At 34.3% G+C, this 14960-nt stretch overlaps 1 long non-coding RNA gene across 1 annotated transcript; it reads left to right on the top strand.

Annotated features, from left to right (window-relative positions):
* Nucleotides 1–6422: 6422 nt before the first annotated feature.
* LOC104593201 (uncharacterized) lies at nucleotides 6423–12101 on the top strand. Its single transcript, XR_734546.3, has 3 exons — nucleotides 6423–6912; nucleotides 7155–7235; nucleotides 7384–12101. It is a non-coding gene; the product is annotated as an uncharacterized LOC104593201 (long non-coding RNA).
* Nucleotides 12102–14960: the final 2859 nt, after the last annotated feature.

The raw sequence follows: 14960 nt of genomic DNA, 5'->3' as shown, positions 1-14960 counted from the left end.
ATTACTGTTACCGTTCAAGGCACCTTTACTACTACTCGTGCTAGGGTGGTATTGGCCATTTGGTAAAAAACATGGGTAGGCATTTAATAACAAATAATAATAATAATAATAATAAAACACAAATTAATCATGGGCTTTTTGGTAATTTTGGATATGCTGAACAATTGTTTCAAGAAATACTATTAGAATATATGCTTTAATTTTTTTAACATATAAACAAAATTTAATTTCTACTTTATTGATTCTTAATTCTAAAATTTTACTTATCTAATATTTGGAGTTCAAAATATGATATTAATTGTATTTGTGTCACAATGCATTTTATTGGTGAATCATGGCTTTTACAAAAATGAATTTTAAGTTTTACATGACTTGAGTTGTTGTAAGTATTTTAAATACTTTACTTACTAATGGTATTGAAAATAAAATTCTTTGTATTAGTTTCGATAATGCTAGTCATAATGATTTAGCTATAAATATTTTAAAATTTAAATTAAAACCACACTTAAATGGAAAAATCATTTAATATTATATGCGCATGTCATGTTTTAAATTTATGTATACAAGAAGATTTAAATATTATTTCACCTCATGTTTCTAAAATTAGAAATTGTATTATCTATATTAGAACTTAGGCTATGTTTGGTTTGAAGGTAAAGGTAGGGAAAGGAAGGGAAAGGTAGAGAAACCTTTACAAAGCTTGTATAGGTTTCCTTACCTTTCCCTACTTTTTCCTTCAAACCAAACACAACCTTATAGAACAAAAAAACAAGAATTTAAATATTTATATAAAAAATATGGGATAAAATATAAAAAATTGTATTAGATGTTAAACATAGGTAGAATTCCACTTATTTTATTTTAAATAATTGTATTTCATATAAAGATATTCTTACTAATTTTTATAATGAGATAATGCCCCATGATTTTATAATTGAAGATGATTGGGAAGTTGTAACTTGTATAAAAGCTTTTTTAGAACTTTTTTATACTAATGTTTTTTAGAGAACTCATGTAGCCTTCACTATTGGAACCACTAGTTCTATTAGTGACCTAGATAAAGCTTGGTCATCAACAAATAAAAGGCAACAGTCAATTGTCACTTCTTAAACAAATTCATTTATTAAACTTCATTTTTATTTACAAGTTAATTTAACAAAATTCCTCACATCTAAATAATTACATAATTTTGATATTTCAGTATGGTGAAAAGATATAGAAAAAAGTAACTAGTGCTTTCTACTATGACATGTGATCTACTTATCTCTCTGGTTTCCACAATTCCACTAGTCTTATTTTAGTGCACATATTAAGGTATTAGATAATAAGAGAAGCTGGATGAATGACGAAAGCTTGGAGATATGCATATGTTTGAAGGACTGGTTTGATGCAAAAGATAGATTAGAAGATCAAGGAGGACATGACACTTCAGCTGATGGTTCACTAGACGTAGATGATGGAATCTGAGAAGGATGTTGGTTATTCGAATCTGATCTCATCCGAAAGGAAAAGAAAATATAACAGAAAAAATAAAAAAAAATATTTTCACCATATATATACATTTTTATTAAAGATTACAAAAATGCAATATATAAACATATTTATAAATAAATAAATAACATAGACATATGAGTTATATATTTATATAAATAATATATATACTTAGAAAATTTTTTGACACCTATCCCTTAAAATACCCTCAACCTACCGTTGAAAAGATTAAAAACAACTTTTAACAGTTGTTAGAATATTTACTAAATGCTCATTGAGCCTACTAGATTCAGTCCCACTATGAGAACCAATTTTGTGAGGAAGAAATTTGTACTCCAAGGCTGGATGGTTTTCATCAGATTGGTATCCATACTTACGTTATGTTTTTTTTTTTTTTTTATACTCAAATGGGAGATTTAAATTTGTCATTTACTAGTATAAGAGCAGGTATTGTACACGTGCAAGTAAAAGTAAGATGAAAGAGTAAAAGACCTCTATGAACAAAAATAGGATCAAGGCAAATATCAGTTTTATATAATATAGATGTTGATACAAGAATGTGCACGCTCACTGTAAGAAAAGCAAAAACCAAAACCTGATGGGCCCAATAACTTCCTTTCACCAAAAGAAAGAAGAAAAACAGATGAGCCAAACGTTGTTTTGTGAAACCCTTAAAACTAGAGCTGTCAATGGATGGGTTCTAGTCTATCCAAAGAACTGAACTGATCAAAGCGATTATGACAGTTTTGGTTATATGTTTTGTGTTCCTATCAGTAATTGAGTCAGGATTGGTTCTCACTGTTCCAAACCGATTAAAACCCACACTGATTATTTCTTTGTTTTCTTGTAATTTTTGTTGTATTGTATGCCTAGAAAGGTATATTTCATATACAGTATATGAGATATTTTTATTCAAAACACTTGTTTTATCAATTATTAAGGCTATATTTATTGAAAATGAAGCTCCAATGTTATTATCATAATATTAATGTCAAGTATAATCGGGCCTAATTCATCCTGTCCTGAACCAGATTCGACCCATTGATAGCTATACCTAAGGTCCCCTCTCAACATGTCAAACAAAAGAAATGTAATGTTATGGGTGGATGCAAATTACAAGGTTGTCAAATTTGTACATACTAAATTGACAAAGGCACAATCTAGATAGAACTTGTGTCATCATTTTTACTTTATAAGTCTGAATTTTTAAGGGACATTTATATGCTCTTGGCTGAGGCCTAACTGCCTGAGGGTAGTTGAAAGTGGTGTATAGGTTCCATATGACTAAAGCCATTTCAGCCACTAGGTTACAGGTCAAATGGTATCACCGTTCAATTCAATAGTTGGATGAATTCTAACTATTATTTAAAAGAAAAAAACAATTATCTTACACCAAAATAAGCTTAAAGTTAAAACACCAATTAATGAATCAACATTTCTAAAAATTGTTATCATTGCCAGCCCTGATTCTCCAAAATATCGAGCTCAAGACTGACCAATACATTTTTTTTTTTTGGATCTGATACAGGCCCATACCCATGCCGAAGCCAGGCCTGAACAAGAAACGTAGGTCCAAGCCCAAAAATATGCAAGCTGAAAGCTAGCTGAACCAACTTGGGGTAAGAATGATCACTCCTATATGTTATTGTTGGAGGAATGCTAGCCAATAGTCCATGTGAAGACAACATTATACGGGTATTCCATCAAACATCTAAAGGGAATTACCAAACACCCATTGCCGAATGTACTATTCCTATTAGACAGTGATGAAATTTCCCGTGTTATGACATGCACTATTAAGGCATGGCTAGCATTATTGATTGTGGTTGGAATATCAAGGGGACTACATGGTTCAGAGGTTAGACAGATGCTGGTCTGTTTAAGGAGAGTGATTTGGGTGCACCCACTTTTGTTAAAAGGGAATCTTTAATCATTCAATATTTTGAATTTGAAGGATGGTTTTCACTTAATCACTTATCTCCCTTTCTGTAAAATGCTTTTAATTGCATCTGATGAATGGAATGCTTTAAAATACAGACTTGTTCTAAAGCTCAATTTGGACACAAAAAATAAAATAAAATAAAAAAGACAGAAATGACATTCTTCAATCAAGGTTTAAAAAAACAGGATATGGTATCACATTGAATTTTAATGAGACATTCAACCTATGGGCTTATGGCATATCACATTTTTGATAAACCATCATTGTGTGTTTCTGTAATGGTTACCAAAAGAATCAAACAAAGAGGCCCCCAGCAAATCCTGAGATACAAGATTAACAACCCAATCAGGGCAATTGAATAAAAAGAAACTAGAATTGTATCTGGATTTAATCCTCACAACACTTCCAATCATGCATTGGGAACATCTTCACATAAATTTTATCAGGGGTTCAGATCTGCTGCCCACAAATTATTCCCACATCACTTCCCACGAAATATTACAGTTGTGCATTGGGAATATTTCCCTTATCATTCATGGGAAATGTTCCCAATACACGACTATAGTGTTCTGTGGATAAGGTTGAAAAAACAGTTTGTGGGTAGATGATCTCCTACCTACAAAAACTCTGCCCATGCATACCCACAATATCCTAGCCTTCGTAAATTGGGAACATCTCCCCTTACATAATACTATGCAAGAGATGAGATATTCTCCATGTATGACTAAGATAAACGTGAACAGAATTCTTGTGGAGAGGAAATCCGAACTCAGGTGGGTAAGGGATCCAGAGTGTCCTATTAGACAGTGATGAAACTTCCCATGTTATGACATGCACTAGTAAGTAGTAAGGCATGACCAGTATTATTGATTCTATATTTATAATTGATCGAACCCTTTCTGTGGACCATGATCGATTTTTTTTTCCCTTTTGCAGCTAATATTTATAGGTGGATGAATATTTTCAGTTATTATTATTATTATTATTATTATTATTATTATTATTGCAAATAGATTGTATGCCGATTTTTTCAGTCGTATTAAGGGTTTAAATTTTACTAAGATATGTTATATGTTTTCCAGCTACCCTAGTCAATGTTATGCTCCATGCTACTTTTCCATTTCCCAATATAATTCAATGTTATTGTGCCGTATGGTATGAAATGTATCTAATTATCTGAATTACATACAAAAATATAAGAGCTAGAATCTTGGTTCTGGCATTACTCTGGACATGGTTTACTAACCATTCATCCCCTCAAATATTTCCTGTATGCTGGAGTAGACAGTTGTATCGTAAGTAGTAACTACTATGCTGCTTATAGCATAAGTCTCTACCCATCTCCAGCATGGATTAATTTCCCATACAACTTTATTGCCCTTCTCTTCACATATAGCTAGCATTCAAAATCTGTTTCTCTGTTATAAAACCAAACTGCATCCTTAGTCCCTCCATTGCTGCCCCTTGAAACCCAGATAACCCAGCAGATTTTTAGATTTCAGTTGCTAGCCCTACTGAAATCTAAAATTCTCTAAGCCTTATCAGCTACATCAGGAATCAATCCTGTTCCAACATTCAGCTATGCTCAGTGCCATGTCAGCCAAGACCTCCACTGATAACTAAAATAGCTATTCATCTAATGAGCTTATACTTGGCAGTTTTCGCTCATTCTATTTGTCATCTTACATTCATGGAAAAACACTTAGTTCCAAACACTTACTCCCCACCTTAAATGTACAACCATTTGTTACATCTTTAGAAGGTTAAAGGAAAAAAAATGGTGTCACATCATAGTTTGTCTGCATTTTGCTATCCATGCAAGTATAATGCCAAAAATAAATGTCTGGAGTCATGGACTGTACATCGAATTAAATTTCATGAAATATGATATTCAATAAGGTTTTTAAAATTAAACCGGACAATGAACCGTTTAAGGGTCCGGTTCCCGAGTCAAATGGTTCAACCGTTCGAACTGAACGGATGGCCCATTCTGACAAAAAAATTAAAAAAAATAGCTAAAAACTGTTGCATGGTTCAAACGGTTCGACTGTCTAAGTCAGCAGTTTGCTGACTAAATCAACGGTTTTTTGGCCAAATGACGGTTCTGGGGTAAAACAGAACCTGTCCAGTGACCAATTCCTGATTTTTCCGATCTGACCATCCGGTCCGGTCTGATCTTGAAAACCATGATATTCAATCTTAATTTATGTGTTCTGTTGAGATTAGAAATTGATCAAGGGCAACAAATCTGAGTAACCAAATTAGAAATTGATCATGACAAAATTAGTAATTTTATTAATAAATGATAAAGGAAATAATGTAAATAAAAACCTTTGACATGCACAATAGCTCAAAAGATGGGATAGTGAGACGATATGAATCCACAATTTTCATCTCCGCAGTGTGATTGGGTGGAAAACAAGAAGAAATTAAAAAAGAGCAGGGAGAGAGTAAGGGTATTTGGTTCAGATGGTCAGAGGATGAGATTGACTCTTTAGATAGTAGCTGCCACAATACTGTAAGCATTAAGTGGTAGCAATGTAGGTGATGAGATTGGAGGGTAAGAACCCTGGTTGCTGAGAAGTGAGTTGAAGGTAGTGTTTTAAAATTAAGGTGTACCTAGGCACATAGTCAGGGCAACATTTTAGGCATGGGTAACATCACTTTTAAAATGTGCACTCCTTTTGTAAGTTTCATTTTTTAGTTACTTTTTTATAATATTTTAATGTGTTCTACACATAAGTAATGGATGGCAAATAAAGTTCTAATAACCCTAAAAGATAACAAGTTGTGACTAAAATCACCGTAAAGGTCTCAACCTCTTAGAAATACAAGACATCTAACATCACATCAACTACTTGAAGTGATGCAACTAGGAGATGGACAACAAACATGTTGAGAATTCCAGTCTTGAAGTGTTCGATGCTTTAAAAACTTTGGTACATTCCACATCTGTAACAACTATATAAAATTTTCTTTATTTCTTTGTTGAACTCTCTCTCTCTCTCTCTCTCTCTCTTCTTATTCTTTTTCTTGGCTCCACTCCTACTTCCCATCCGTCTATATGATTATGATTTTCTTATTCCATGGTTATTATGAAACTTTAAATTGATTTTGACCTTCTTAATGCTTACATGGAATTGGAATTAAAGCTTGAAGACCCATGATGGCAGTAATTAAGCAAAAAGCAGCATTTTGACTCCTGCTCTCATGCAGAACACCTGATAGAATAAAACTTGAATCCTATTTGGGTTAAATTTCATAGTCGGATGAGATACCGTGCATAGCTGGTTACTTGGTTAGCTGTGATCTTTGAAACTTTGGAGGTTCTTGGATTTCTTACTGCTACCAACTCCTGAAATTCAACTGGCTCTTTTAATACTGTGTCTTTGTTGCTGCAACTATTATATTCTTTTCTCTGTGCCTTAGCAAAGAGGATGGTTCTTCAATAAAATCTGTAAATTCTTTGTTTAGTTATGGTAAGCAAGATGTTTGCACTTATGCTTTGTTCAGTAAACATTTCTTCAAAGAGGATGGTTTTTTTTTTGGATTAGTGCAATTTGTCTTACTTGTTTAAGGTTCTTTCATTCTTCTACTCATGATAGAATTTCTTTTTAGTTTTTAGGCTTTCCAAGTAAACATATTGATCTAAACTGGGACTCTTTTCTGGACAAAAAGTGGAGAAATTTAAACCATGTTATAAAATTAATTTGCAAAACAGGTATAAGCCTTCCAGAAAACATTGTTTTAAGATCAGAGCTTGCTGGAACTGGGTCTCCTGATGCTGTCTACTCATTAACAGGTTTGATTGAACCCTTTGCCGATATTCTTTTTTAATTCATTCTTTCATTTGCTCTTTAATATTTCTAAATTTTTTTGATAAGCAAGTATAATTGTATTTCATTCACTCTTTAATATTTCTAATTGTTGTCTATGTTTTCCATTGGCAGAATTTCGAGTGAGATCAAAAGTTGGAGGAATTGCCCAGAACATAGCGTCTTTGAGTTCTTTGCTTTGCCAGACCATCAGCCAAACTGTTTGCAAACCTCCTAATCCATCTTATTTGGATCATCATATCTTTACATATCTGCTTGAATCTCCTGAATTCATTCCTTAACTTTTGGATCACCTTAAATAATCAGCTTAGTAATCCCCATTTCTTTAGCTTTCTCTACTCCATAGACTGCTGCCAATAATTCTGATCTCACCTTAAATAATCAGCTTAGTAATCTCCTTTTTATATTTATGCTGGTGGGTCATCCTATTGTGCTCCTATTCGATCAATACCAAACAAAAGTACATCTTACTGCCAAGATTTGGGCAACTTTGACAGTTTTCCTTTCTTTAGGGTTGAGTTTGAGGGATTGGAGAATTTGCAAAAGCCTGGTACCCCTGCTGTATATGTTTTCAATCACCAGAGATTTCTAGATATTTTATTACCCTTCTGATTCTTGGGAGAAGCTTCACGTTTATCAGCAAGACTGGGATGTTTGCCTTCCTGTTGTTGGTGGATAATGTTCCTTATGGGTACTATTCCTTTGAAGCAAATGGATAGAAGAAGTCAATTGGTATATATTCTTTTCATTTTCATCTTTCTTTATGTTGATTTGGTGAGAATGATTGTATTGTCTATGGAAATATAAGGGGAAGAGGTATTGGCATTTTATTGGCTTCTTAAGTATAGGACTGTGTAAAGTGTTGCATTGATCTGGTAAGAAAAGGGGCATCTGTCCTTCCCTGAGGGAACTCAGAGTAAAGATGGGAAGATGGGTGAATTTAAGGTTAGCCATATATTACAAAGCTTCTATTTCAATTTCATCCTGTTCATATGTTTTGCATCTGTCTATTTCATGTCTAGAAATTATTCTATAGCTCTGACAATCCACAGGTCAGTCTGTTTAGGCATTGCTTCTTGTGCTTGTTGCAATTGGTGAATCCCTCTTCCCTTTAGCTTGTTCCTTGAATCTCAATTGTAGTTACCATTTTTAATTTGCTTCTTTTATTCCCCCATCAGACTTTGTGTGAGATTTACTGTTGTTACAATTTATGACTTGTCAGCAACCTCAAGTTCAAGTAGAATACTAACTGTAATTCCACCCAACTTGCTAGAGTAATGATATCACTATATATCTTGTTCAAGAAACTTTTTTCCTGCATTAAAAGAAGATGGCTGAAGTTAGATGTTAAAGTTTATATCCTAATTAGCCATTGATCATGGACTGCTTTCACTGGAAGTCCATATTAACTATTACAGGGGTCAATGAACTTCAACCTTTGAAAGTAATAGGCGTGTTTGTTGTAATTTGGAAATTACATACTTCAGAAGTGTGCAATCTCATGATAATGCTGCCTAAAAGTTTAGGGGCACAGACAAGATTGGACACATCTATCTGATTAGTGATTACCATATCTAATCCTGAATACTTGAACTGCTGAGTGCTGACAACTGAACCTTAAAAGGGGAAATCAAGGTCCCCATCCAGACCAAACGGAAATCAGTTCAGTTTTTAAGATTGATCCAATTCATGTATAGATCCCAGGATGAAACATTAAGGCTGTGTTTAGTTTGAAGGAAAAAGTAAGGAAAGGAAGGGAAAGATAGGGAAACCTTTGCAAACCTTGTATAGGTTTTCCTACCTTTCCCTTCCTTTCCCTACTTTTTCCTTCAAACCAAACATAATTGTAAGCTATACATATCCAGCATACTTTTATGTTATGCAAGTCCAAGACAGTATCGAAACATGCTCAACAATTAATTTGTTTGAAAACCTAGTGCATAATTACATTTTCCCTCTCTTTCTTGATAGTATATTATAAGTAGCAGTTTATCTCATCCAATATTTTTATTTACATGTCAACCTGTGCTTGTAAAATCTTAAAATGCCCCTCATAATTTTTAGTAATTACCCAGCTAATCTGAATTATCACATGAAAAGGAAATTCTGTTCAATGAAAAATTGAAATTACTTTTCACTATCTATTGATCTTATGAAAATTTTCAAATTTCTCAAATTACCCCTCCCATTAACTTCTGGAATTTTAATAATGGTCTTGGATGTTGGCTCTGTCCAAAGTATGGCAGCTTTTCCATCAGCTTTTATATCTTCTCTGGTTCTTCCTTCTTGTTGTCTTTCATGGTTAAAAGTTTGGAAGAGTCGTCTCATATTCTTCATCTACTATTCTTTTTTTTTCATTCTTTTGGAATTTTTAGGTTTCTATAGCTTTGTAATTTTCAAATAACAAAGATCTGGTATTTCAAAAAGGTGACCAATGTTGTGACTGCTATTGTTTTTTAAAACCAAAATTATCCTGCCAGAAAAAAAATAAACAATACATTTTTGCTAATGTGGCAGTTGTTTTTGTTTTTTTTTTTTTTAAAAAAAAAAAACAAAACCATTCACATTGGCGAATACCCCCTAAAACGTTACAGTCAAAGCAGTTATCAAATGTGAGCTATTTATCTGACAACCCAGAGCCAATTGATGGCTGGCCCCTGGTAGTTTTTGGTCGACCATCTAGATTGTGCTCATACTTAAGTTGGTCATGCTTTACTTGTAAACTCCAAGCTCTGGGTTAAGAAACATTAAACACTGCATTGGTCTCTTAATAAGGTTGTCAAATATTATGAAGCAAAAGAGTGTACTTTTTCTACAGCTCCAATCCACAAAAATTTCTCCAAAGGTTTGGAGATACTGGAATGGAGTTGTGGAAAGGTGTCAAGTGTTTCTTTTTGAAATTGAGCATTGGCAATAATCAAGACCCTTCTGATACCCAAATAGTTTAGTGGCTCTTCCAAGCTTCTATACAGGTGCAATGTTTCTGTAAGGATATATAAGATTATGTCTCTTTTTCAATCAGCTTTTGTTTTGAGAAGACAAAATGACTGATAATGTTGTTTTTTTATGTCCCACACGCACAAACACACACTATCAAGCTGGAAAAGAGGGGATTTTGGTAGCTTTATGGCTTGGGGTGTGGACAATGAAAGCATATACACTGAGTGGAAATTCTTTAATTGAAAGACTCTCATTCTTTTTTTTTTTTCATTTGTGCTCAGTTGAGCACTTTTAGGGGTCACTCTGCAAGTTGAAGGTGTTTAAATGCACGGAGATATATTAGTCATATTTTGAATATTAGAATATGCCAGACTAAATGAGGAAAAATTATCGAGATATGTGCTCTGCACATACTCCATCTCTTATTTGTGCATAATGTGTTTCTCTTTTAATTTGACAATAGCAACAATTGAAGAAGTTAAATACCTGTAAACTATCGTATCCTCATCTTTGATAGAGGATTCCTTCTTGGCAGGAATATAAGAAGAGGGGTGGAGTGGAGGCCTGGGATATCCAATTCTTCATTGTGGGGAACACCCTCTATTAGTTTCATATTACTTTTCTTTGCTTGAAGATTTATACATTAATTTTCTACTCTTAGTTAGTTATCCAACCAAGGTGAAATAAATGGGTAGAATGTGAGGATGTGAAGAGGTAAGAGATGGGAAAGAAAACCTTATAAACAATTCTATTCAATGTTCTATTTATATACTTTGATGTCATCCGGCAATTACATGTGCAAGGAATACCCCACCTTAATGAGAGTACACGTAGAAAGTCTGTTTCTGGCAGACCTCCCCATTTTTATATTAATAAACAAGAATAGTAATCACTAATTAAAGGGCAAAAAGTATTAAGGAGAATAATCAATTATGTAACTGACTTAGATGGCCTAATCTTTCCCTTGGAAATCAGGACAGCAACTAATTACTTGATGCTGGGTTTTTATAGTTGCCTAAGTTATAAGCAAAAACTTCCCTGTTAAAGTTGGAATTTCAGAAAGAGAGTTTCTGAAAGTAAAACGGAAGAGATAGAGATCACTTGTTTAGAAATAAATGCTTGTAATTTGCTTCAATTAATATAACACATGCAGGATCTTTCTGTGATTTTTGGTTTTAGCATTATTCGAGTAGTATGGAGTGCAAATATTCCCATTAGCAAATCATTTGATCGACCCTCCTCCAAGTTGAAATGTTGTGGTGGTTGAGGCAACAGACAGAGACACCCACCAACTCCAAAAAGAAGAAATTTTTTGCTTTAACAACTGTTTCTGAACTTTCTTCAGTGATAAGTCGGGCCACTTTAGGATGTCTTTTCATCTTTGGCAAAGAAAAGTTGGATCTTTGTAAGAACCGCCCCTAGGCCATGAAGTATGCAAATACCATATCTGACATGGAATATATTGATCGATGCTGATACTCCTACTTAAATTCTCATTTGCTAGATTTCGTTCTGAGATGGAGACAAATTTTTTATTTCTTCAATTATTTCATTTTTGAAAAAAAGTGAGCATCATACATGTACATCTCATTCATATATGCCTCATATAATGAAAAGTGGATACAAAATTTTGTTTAATGCAGTGTTATTCATCCACAGATTTCTTCATATTATGTCCCGTAGATATCACTTGTTTTTAATATTCATCCCACTGCAGATTTGCCATGACGGATGACTCATGGCCCATGACCCTTGTGTTGTCCTAAATTTATAGACAAATCAAATCAGACTAGGAATTAAAACATTGATACGATAGTACATATCAATATAATTGATATTATTTGTTTTCTTTTTTCAATTTTTTAAGCATTAGAGGGATGGAAATTTTCTTAAAGGTTTAAAAATTTTAAATTATTTACTTATCGGTGTCTCTATGGCTCAATAGTTGTTTATTGCAGGAATTTAGTTCCTTTCTTTATTATTTGTGATGAGGGTAATTTGGTCCTCCCAATTACATCATGACACGTAGCTTCCAAGTGATACCTCGGAGTTGAGTAAGCAGATCACAACGGCAGGTCAATTAGGAGCACCTCGTCCAATGCCAACCTAAGGTACCTCGGCCTGGCCGACCTGAAAGTCCTTCAAACAAGGAGTGACCTCCCTTAAGGACCGGCCGAGCCAAGACGGGTATGATCGACGACCTACAAAGCGTGCTCGCTAACTTGTTACATAGATCCGTTATCACACAGAGTCTTTCGGAGTATTAATGCTCGACCGTTAAGACGACCTACTTGTATCACGCGCATTAGGATCAATCGGACGGACCTCAGCCCTCTACGCAGATTAAATAACCAACGTATGTGCTCTCTCCCAACTTAGCAGAAATGGTTCTTCGGGAATTTAGGACCCATTACAGAAAGTCTCTAATCCCTCACACCTATATAAAAGCATCATTCCCCTTAAAGAAGGTATGCGCGATTAAGCTCTCGCACTCTCTAATCTTTTTAGATTCTAAATAACTCTTTGCTGACTTAAGCATCGAAGTGCCCACCCTAGGTAAAAACAACTCAAGCACTCTAACACCTTTCTCTTACAGGATTACGTAGCTTGGTCAGACCTAACTCAGTCAAACTTGGCTTGGCCACCGACAAAGGAAAACTTTCAACTCAGCATCCGAGTCACCTGCCAAATCGTGCACCATCAATTTGCACATCCAATCATACAGAAAGAAATACCAATTAGGTAATACATAACATAACAAGGTTTGCTTGTTCAATATAAAGCATCATGTGGTTGTCTAACCTGATTTTATTCATAATTGTAAAACCCACAATGCCTCTACCACACATGGGAAACATCTCATGCTCTTACATGTTATTATGCATGAGGAGAAGTTCCAAACACAGGGAGGTAGTGTTTTGTGGGTAGGTGTGGGTATGAGATCTAGAGTCATGGCAAATTGCCAAATCTTTCACTTATGTTAGTGAGTCCAGATCTCTTTCACCAATAAAAAAAAAAAGAGTCTGGATCTCCTATCCATGAGAATTCTGCCTATGTTTACCCACAACACACTATCCTCGTGAATTAGGAACATCTCCCCCCGCATAATACTATGTAGGAGGATGAGATGTTCTCCATGAGTGGCTACGATGTTATGTGGGTAGACGTGAATAGAGTTTGTGTGAGCAGGAAATCCAGACTCTATATTAGTTGTTTTATTAAAAAGATAAAGAAAAATCATGCGCATGGGGTTCTTTAGGGTAAAATACAAAAGCCTCCCATGAAATTTCTCACAATCATAAAAGCCTCTCTTTTAGATTCACTTTAACAAAAAGCTTCCTTAGATTTTTAAAAAATTGACAAAAACTTCCCTTTCGTCACTGACCGGATAGAAAGCATTTACATTTACGAAATTATCCGTAGAAAATCATTTAAAAAGATCGTAAAATACCATAGAGGAAGTTTCAATCTCCACTGCCGTTTATACTCACATGGAATATGTGGGGATTGGTTAAAATGGATAGAAATCAAACCCTGTGTCTTCCGATCTCTAGGATTTCAGAATTTTACAGGTGATGGGCGCTTTGCTTGTTTGGTTGCTACCTTCATTCTCTAAAAAAATTCTCTTTATTTTCTCCTTTGTTTCTGTTGAAATGGTGCTCAGACTGAGGAGTTTGATTGCAATCAATCAATATTTCTTACTCGATTCTCCATATTTGAGCTCGGAATTTCTTGGAACTGTGTTTCTGGCATCTTGGCTCTGATTTGGATTTGTTTCTGACAGTTTCTTTGGGAAAGTTATTTTTCTTTTCATCTTCTCCCTACTGAAATGGTGGTTTTGGGAGTGAATTTCGTCACGGTTTATGAGTTCTTATGCGAATAACAGAAATTCTCGCACAAGGGTGTCGATCGCGATAGGATGCTGACTCGTTTGAAGAAAAAAAAAAAAAAAGGCAAAGATGATATTTTTCCTTTAATAGAAATGTGGGTTTTCCATCTGGGTTTGGATTAAGAGCTCTTTTATGGCGCTTGTTCACTTTTTGATGATGTTATGGTTGTTCAATGGATCTAATTTCAGATGACATGACTCCTTTACTTGGTTTGGTCGTTTTTTCATGTCAGTTCTGATTCTGAGAAAAGTGTGAGTGTATCTCAACGCTAAAAACAGAGCATGGAAAGGAATTTAATTTTCTGGGGAGTTGGTTTAGTAGCCCTAGCATGGATGGATGGGTCCGCTGCTACTCTTTCTCCGTCTGGTGTAAACTACGAAGGTCTATAGATGTTGGCCTATTTTTAGTTTTATTTTTTTTTTTACTTTTTAATTCCTCTTAGCAAATTGCTCTTCCCTGCTATTGAAGTGAATAGCTATTAAGAATAATAATGAATTAAAGAAATGGAGTAACAGGAGCCAACTGGATGAGTCAATAGAGTTTGAATGATGGGAGATTGAAAGAGGAAAAAAACGGCAAAGAAAGAGTATGAAGAAAACGACAAATGGATAAAATGGGTATTTGGAAAATTTTGATGCATCAGTCTAACGTCTTTTATCCAGGCCAGTGATGGAAGGGAGGTATTTGTTGATTTTTCAAAAGTTATGGGAGGTTTTTGTTAAGGTTGTGTTTAATTGCGATGCAAATACAAATATCTACTCTGCATAATTATCTTTTTTGCAATTCATGAATGCTAATATTGTTCATATTTTTAAACCGCTTTTGTATTCATCTTATTTGTTTGAAATCAGTGCAAAGCAT

Source organism: Nelumbo nucifera, chromosome 3 (genome assembly GCF_055504915.1).
Source record: "Nelumbo nucifera cultivar China Antique chromosome 3, China Antique-T2T, whole genome shotgun sequence".
In the NCBI taxonomy this organism is placed as follows: domain Eukaryota; kingdom Viridiplantae; phylum Streptophyta; class Magnoliopsida; order Proteales; family Nelumbonaceae; genus Nelumbo; species Nelumbo nucifera.
This window is presented reverse-complemented; position numbering and strand designations above follow the sequence as displayed.